Source organism: Arachis ipaensis, chromosome B03 (genome assembly GCF_000816755.2).
Source record: "Arachis ipaensis cultivar K30076 chromosome B03, Araip1.1, whole genome shotgun sequence".
Classification (NCBI taxonomy): Eukaryota; Viridiplantae; Streptophyta; class Magnoliopsida; order Fabales; family Fabaceae; genus Arachis; species Arachis ipaensis.
In genome coordinates, this window is record NC_029787.2 from 84,386,562 (window position 1) to 84,392,894 (window position 6,333).

The 6,333-nt window shown below is 33.2% G+C and overlaps 1 long non-coding RNA gene across 4 annotated transcripts; it reads right to left on the reverse strand.

Annotated features, from left to right (window-relative positions):
- On the reverse strand, window positions 304–4,632 carry LOC107630645. 4 transcript variants are annotated; one of them, XR_002359497.1, is made up of 8 exons: window positions 4,224–4,632; window positions 3,914–4,054; window positions 3,563–3,743; window positions 3,055–3,193; window positions 2,148–2,423; window positions 1,320–1,382; window positions 1,013–1,094; window positions 304–750 (listed from the first exon to the last, which is right to left on the reverse strand). It is a non-coding gene; the product is annotated as an uncharacterized LOC107630645 (long non-coding RNA). The 4 variants fall into 4 exon arrangements; XR_001618349.2 differs by having other exon boundaries at window positions 350–750; window positions 1,320–1,367; window positions 3,914–3,998; window positions 4,224–4,631; XR_001618348.2 differs by having other exon boundaries at window positions 350–750; window positions 1,320–1,367; window positions 4,224–4,631.

Genomic DNA, 6,333 nt, shown 5'->3' on the forward strand with positions numbered 1-6,333 from the left:
GTTTTCAGATAGGTTAAAATGGCGGTTTGAACCGCCATTATTACCCTGACAGAGTAGCTTTTGGTTGGTTAAAACGGCATTTTTGAACCGCCATTTTTACCCTGACAGTAGCATTTTGGTTGGTTAAAATGGCATTTTTGAACCGCCATTTTACACTAACAGTGACATTTTTTATCGTTTAAAAAAATAATTTTTACCATCATTTTTATCGCGTTAAATAAATAATTGTGATTAAAATTTTACAATAGCAAAAAATCATAATCCATAAATGAAATATTAGATAACTCATAAACAAAATATTAATATAATATATAATTTTTTTATTATTGAAAATCAAAAGTAATTACTCCTATACAAAACCTTGTCTTACTAAACTTACCAAAATACAAGCATTGCAATAAACACTAATCAGTCAAATCTACCATCCAGTTTCCTAAACTATGTTAATATCTAATAATGTATTTAAACTATCTAATGAGTGTTGTTTTTACTACTTACAATATGAATATACAAGACAAGTAGCTTAGCTAAGTGATGATGAATAAGATTTGGAAGCCAAAAGTTTTCTCCTTTTGTAATTAACTTAGAACAACCCTGCCTTAGTTTCTTGGTCTCTTATGTGAGTTTCATCCCGGAAACTTGCTCCAACATCTTTGTTTCTTGCTCCAACACTCCAACTTCATTATCCAAACTCATCTCTTACAAAGGTTTGTAGGAACCTCTCCTCTCAGAGAATTTCTATCAAACCGGCTGTTATAAATTGAAATTATAACAATGAAAAGATGTCATTAGAAATAATATATAACTAGTCAAATAATATAAAGAGAAAAAATATAATTAGATTGGTAGAAAGAGTCGAGAAAATTTATTAAACAGCTAACGAGCAAAAGTGGTTGTAAAACTAGAGGGGGCAATTTCAGCATGCTAGCACAATGTGCCAACCCAGACATCTCAATAACATAAAACTATAAACATCACATAAGATATAAAGCATCATCTTCAGCGTTCTTACCTCTTAATATCACTGCTGCTTCTCCAACTTTGTTCCTCAATTGATTGGAAGTCTCAATAAGTGCTGTCTTTTTGCTAGTTACCTATATTACCCAAAAAGTATTAAGTCACACTTTCTGCACTTCCGGCTGCATTAATAAACTTAAAGATTCAAAATCTATTTATAATTCTTTATTTCCTTCATGATATATTTGTGTGTATAAATATATGGTCAAACCAAACAATATTGATCAGAATTTGCCGACAAATCCAACTCAAAAGAAGAAGAGCATCGGCAACTAAACTTTGAAAGGAATTCAAGTTTCTACCTCCTTAAAATCCACTTCCACATATAAATACGGTGCTTTCCCCTCCTCCTGAAAAGAAGATAGCTTTACAATGGAGTTTAAGACTATAAATTGGCAACCCATGATTCATAGGTGAGGTGAGTTGAATTAAGCAAAATGATACAAGTGCAAAATTTCACATTTTCTGTGCACATTTTAAGTCACCTCTCAATGAGGGATAAAAGCTAAAAAGCTAAGGCTCCAATTGAGCAATCCATCAATTTTTTATTGAATTTAACATGAAGGTTCTTAAAGATTACTATTAAGAATGAAGTAACAAAATTCATGTCCAGTACCATCATAATTTGTATAGGAGATTTGATAAATGGAGCCTATTAATTTGTTTAAAGATATTGGACCATTTTGATTCTTTTAAATAAACTACTTAAAATAAAAGAAAAGTACAAGAATAAAAAGAGCTACAGTTGTATATAATATTATATTATTGTTACTAATGAAGAGAAATTCTAATACAACACCAATTTTCTCTCTTGATAATGGATTAAACAAGTGATCAAAACCCCTTAATTACTTGAATAACGTTATAGACTTATATCATGGATCACAATGTCATAGAAATAGAAAAATGCTAATACAGTACACATCATAAGTCAACCAATTTTTATTCCTTGAAAATAAATATATACAAATGTGTATAGATTTTTCAAATATATTGTCATTCTTACTTCCATAAGAAAGTATGCGAGGGAGAATAAATATATACAAATGTGTATAGATTTTTCAAAGAATGCATACGTGTTAATGAGATTAAAGGGCCTAAGTATGTACCAAAGCAATAACACTAAGTACCTTGATTTTCTTAAGTAGCTCATAGCCTGTCATCCCTTGCATGCAATAGTATGTGATAAGCAAATTAACTTTGGACCTCTACAAAGCAGAAATTAATCCAACTATTATCCCTTCTAAGTAGCTATATTACATGCAATTAGAACTACAAAGCTTTGATTCATAATCAGGTAAAAGAGAGAAGAAAACTTATCCCATTCATGACATTCTGCTCACTATCGGTCAAGCCCAAGAACTCCAATTCCCTTGGCTCTAACCATAGAAATAGGATCACTACAACTGTAATTGAAAACCAGTGGTCAATTATCCACAGATTCTATGGATAATAGATGGTGAGGCAAGTGTTCATAACTGACTCAAATACTCTTTGAAAGATAAGAGTGCAATACAATACATCCTTAATTTTGAAGAATCCATGGATCAGAGCCATCAACAAAATTTAGAATATAACTTCGTTGACACCCAATCATTTCCTAGTGTTCTCTGTGGTAATAAGTAGGAGGAAATCTAATTTTCCAGTATGTAAAATGCCAAGAATACAATGTACGATTTTTGTTATAACTTATAACTAATAAAAGATTTTAGCAAAATATTAATTCTACCTAATCCCAGTAAAGGAACCAATTGCAAGTGAATAATTGAAAACCTCATCCCCTTCTATGTTGAAACTAGTCAAACTAACAAGTATTGACTAAGAACTAAACCAAGCTAAATAATCCACAATTTGGATTGCTGCATGGAGTAATTGAACACTAGAACAGACAAGTCTTCAGGTCACTGCTCATTAATGGCATTATAGAACTGAAACAATTTTTCTCTACCTCTTCTTTTCATTTTCTTTTTTTTTTTGGCATTGGCATAAGTGTTTCATGACAGATCAATTGATAAGAGGTAAATAAACTCCAAAAACCTGGGGTGAAAGGCAATGAGAGGGCTTTATAAACTTTCTGAAAGTAGACATTGATAAAATTAAGGCCAATGGCTTTGTTCCTCGTGCGCACCTCGCCTTCTTTTGGCTCTCCGATTTCTGCATCTTTCCACTTCAGAACCTGTCATCAAATTGGCAACCACAAAAATTGGTCACAGGATAATGAAGCAAACCACGGGATTTATAAATAAAGAAAATATATTATTCTCAAATTACAATTTATAAGAATAAAGTAGTTGTGGATTTATAACTTAGATTGAATGCACAATTATTAACTACTCAAGTTAAGGTTGATTTCTAAACAAATATTTAAGCCTATCACATAAGCAAAACATCTGAAATATAAAATCTGGTTCCCTAAATACTAAAAATATTTCAACAAATAGCACAAAGGAACAAAACTATTTTTCTTCTATACTGCCATTATGTGTACAAACTATGACTAAATCTAACAACAAAAACGTGTCAAATTTCACCAGATGCTTTATACCTCTTCCTTGAGTCTATTCTCAACATGGAAACCAGACAATTGCTACATGCTGAACTAACACACTAGCCTCTGACTTGTTCTTCTTGTGGCACCAACTTGGATAGCATATTCTACCCTCCTTGGACAGCATTGAGGTTGAGAATGGCAATCGCTCAGACCACAGCAGAAACTTTGATAGTTTCTGAGGAAAAGAAAACACAATAATAATAAATAAATAGTAAATAGTGTTGTTTGATGAGAGGTCTTCCTTATAGGAATTTCCTATCTCTCTAATTATATATAAATAGCTTCAGATATAAATCTGCAGAAGTTGATATATATAGCAAAACAGAAGAAACAGAAACAACACACCTTCCCATGGTTTCTAGAGAGCAAAAGAGAGCAGCACTACTACACGAGAAGCTGCAACGTCTTCGTTCCATTACTTACTCTCATGCTGTAATTCATACATGTCTTTATTTTCTGCTATAGATATCTTTAATTCCAAAATATCTGGATATAGAAAAATTGAAAGACGTAACTAATTAAAAATTTACCTATGATAGGAATTAATTAATTCCAATTTCAATACCTTATCAGCATATCCAATTTCACAGAAGCAAAAAGCAGAGAAATAATTTGTACTTTTGAACCCTAGAATGTAAAAAAGTAGCAAGCTGACCTTCCATATTCAGAACGAAAGGGAAATGCTGATGGCGGAAAAGACACAGATCTAGGACGGCAAGGAGAGGAAGTTGGAGGAGACGTCACCATAGGAGATGTCACTGGAGAAGAGTGTCGTTAGAGAACAAGAGGATCGGAGATCGTCGCACAGGCTAGGGGCATCGACAATAGGGAAACAACGTCGGCGAAATGCGGTTCCATGGCGTGAGGAAGAAGGCGTGTGTGTGGCTTGGAATCTTCGATTCTGTTGAAGATGCAGCAGCGATGGAGGGTAAAAGTGTAGTGGACAAAGCAACATAGACAAAAATGGATTCTGAAATGATTAAAATGGGATTCGACGGAGAGGAGTACGAAAGAGAGAAGGAAGAGGCCGCCATATGCATAGTGTTACAGGTTCTAAAACTAGGGATTGCAAAGTTTTGCATTTTATACATAGGTGTTAATGGGGTTTAAAACCGCCATAATTAATAGAACCGCCACCAAATATAAATCAATTATGGCGGCATTAATAAATGCCTTAATATCCGGATATTACGGCGGTTTTGAAGAACCGCCGTAATATAAATGCCGTTTTAAACCCTTTTTTGTAGTGATTCTGGAGGTGATTCCTAATTCCTCGTGCCAAGAATTCATTCCAAACAAACATGGTCTCATAAAGGACATGGCCTGTCTCATTATCACACATGTTTCTTTGAAGACTACACATAACGTGATATGAGTAGCTGAAAAAGAAATACATTGATATAAAGTGATAACAGTTTAAGTGTCATGAAACTGAAAATTTGAGCCTAAAAATATAAACATGTTAACCTAATAAAACTGTCACATGGAAATAAATTGATAACAATTTAAAATATAAGATTATAAGCAAATAAACTGAAAATCTGAGCCTAAAAATATAAACATTTTAACCTAGCAACTAAAAATAGTGACATGAGTTTGAATTAAATGCTATTTTGAAGATTAAATGATACCTAATTTCATGTCTTGGTCCACAAAAAATTCAGCTCTGGGTTGTAAACCAGTTTTTTCTTCATTTGTTCAGATTCTTCAACTGTGGTAGTGTTTAGCTTCATCCCAAGTTCAGCTGCAGTTGTCACAATCTCCATGGGAAACAATAACCTGTTTATAGATCAATCAACTACAAAACTTCATTTAATATCAGCTCAAACCTTGACAATTATTTCCATCATAAGGTACAAAATTCTTCTTGCTTATTTTCATACAAAAATAAAAATAGCAATAATCATCATCATTATCATGCAGGAAAAAAGTTGATAGCATTATTTGGTAAGCATGCATATAAAGATGAAGAGAAGCTCTTGAGTTACCCTGAAATACCACACCAGCGCAATTATATCTATAATGTGACAGTGCTAAGTTACTACAAATCATGGCTACCTGAAAGCGATAAAGCAAAACAGAGAAATACCACTTCGGCAAGCCTGTCCTTGAATGACCCAGCATTTGCATCAGCACGCATGAATATCTTCCGATAGGCTGCTTTAAGGTTCCTGATATGGATAATTAAACAAGAGAGAAGTTTAGTTGCAATGAAAAACAATCGAAGATGAGTAATTTTAAAATTTTTGTTAGTATAACCTCTGCAGTGCTGAATCCACGTCGAGTCAGGCCCACTAAATTTAGACCCCGAAGCTCCGCTCTTTCTCCGGCTACCATTGTGTACTTTCGAACATCTTGTGAAACCTGCATGTATATAAGAACATGACATTGTAGTTGCACACCTGAGTAATGTTAAATCATTTGGCATGGTAACAATATTTGCTTTAACAAGTTATCCAAGGAAAATTCAATATCAATAACACATTAGACCCAGTTTAATCAACTTTCTATTAATCATCCCGATGACCAATAATGCTGTATTGAATTCCAAAATCAAGAACAACCAGATTCCTCATACAATACTTACTAATCACAGCCTTCATAAACTTTTTTTCTAATTGGCTTAAGTGTTGTATACTATCCTTACATGATATCATAACAATCATATCTTTTTTGTTACAAACAGAAAAATTCGAAACAAAGAGATTCAAAGTAAAACGTACCACAGAACCACCACTAAGAAAAGAGAAAGAGCCAAGATGGCA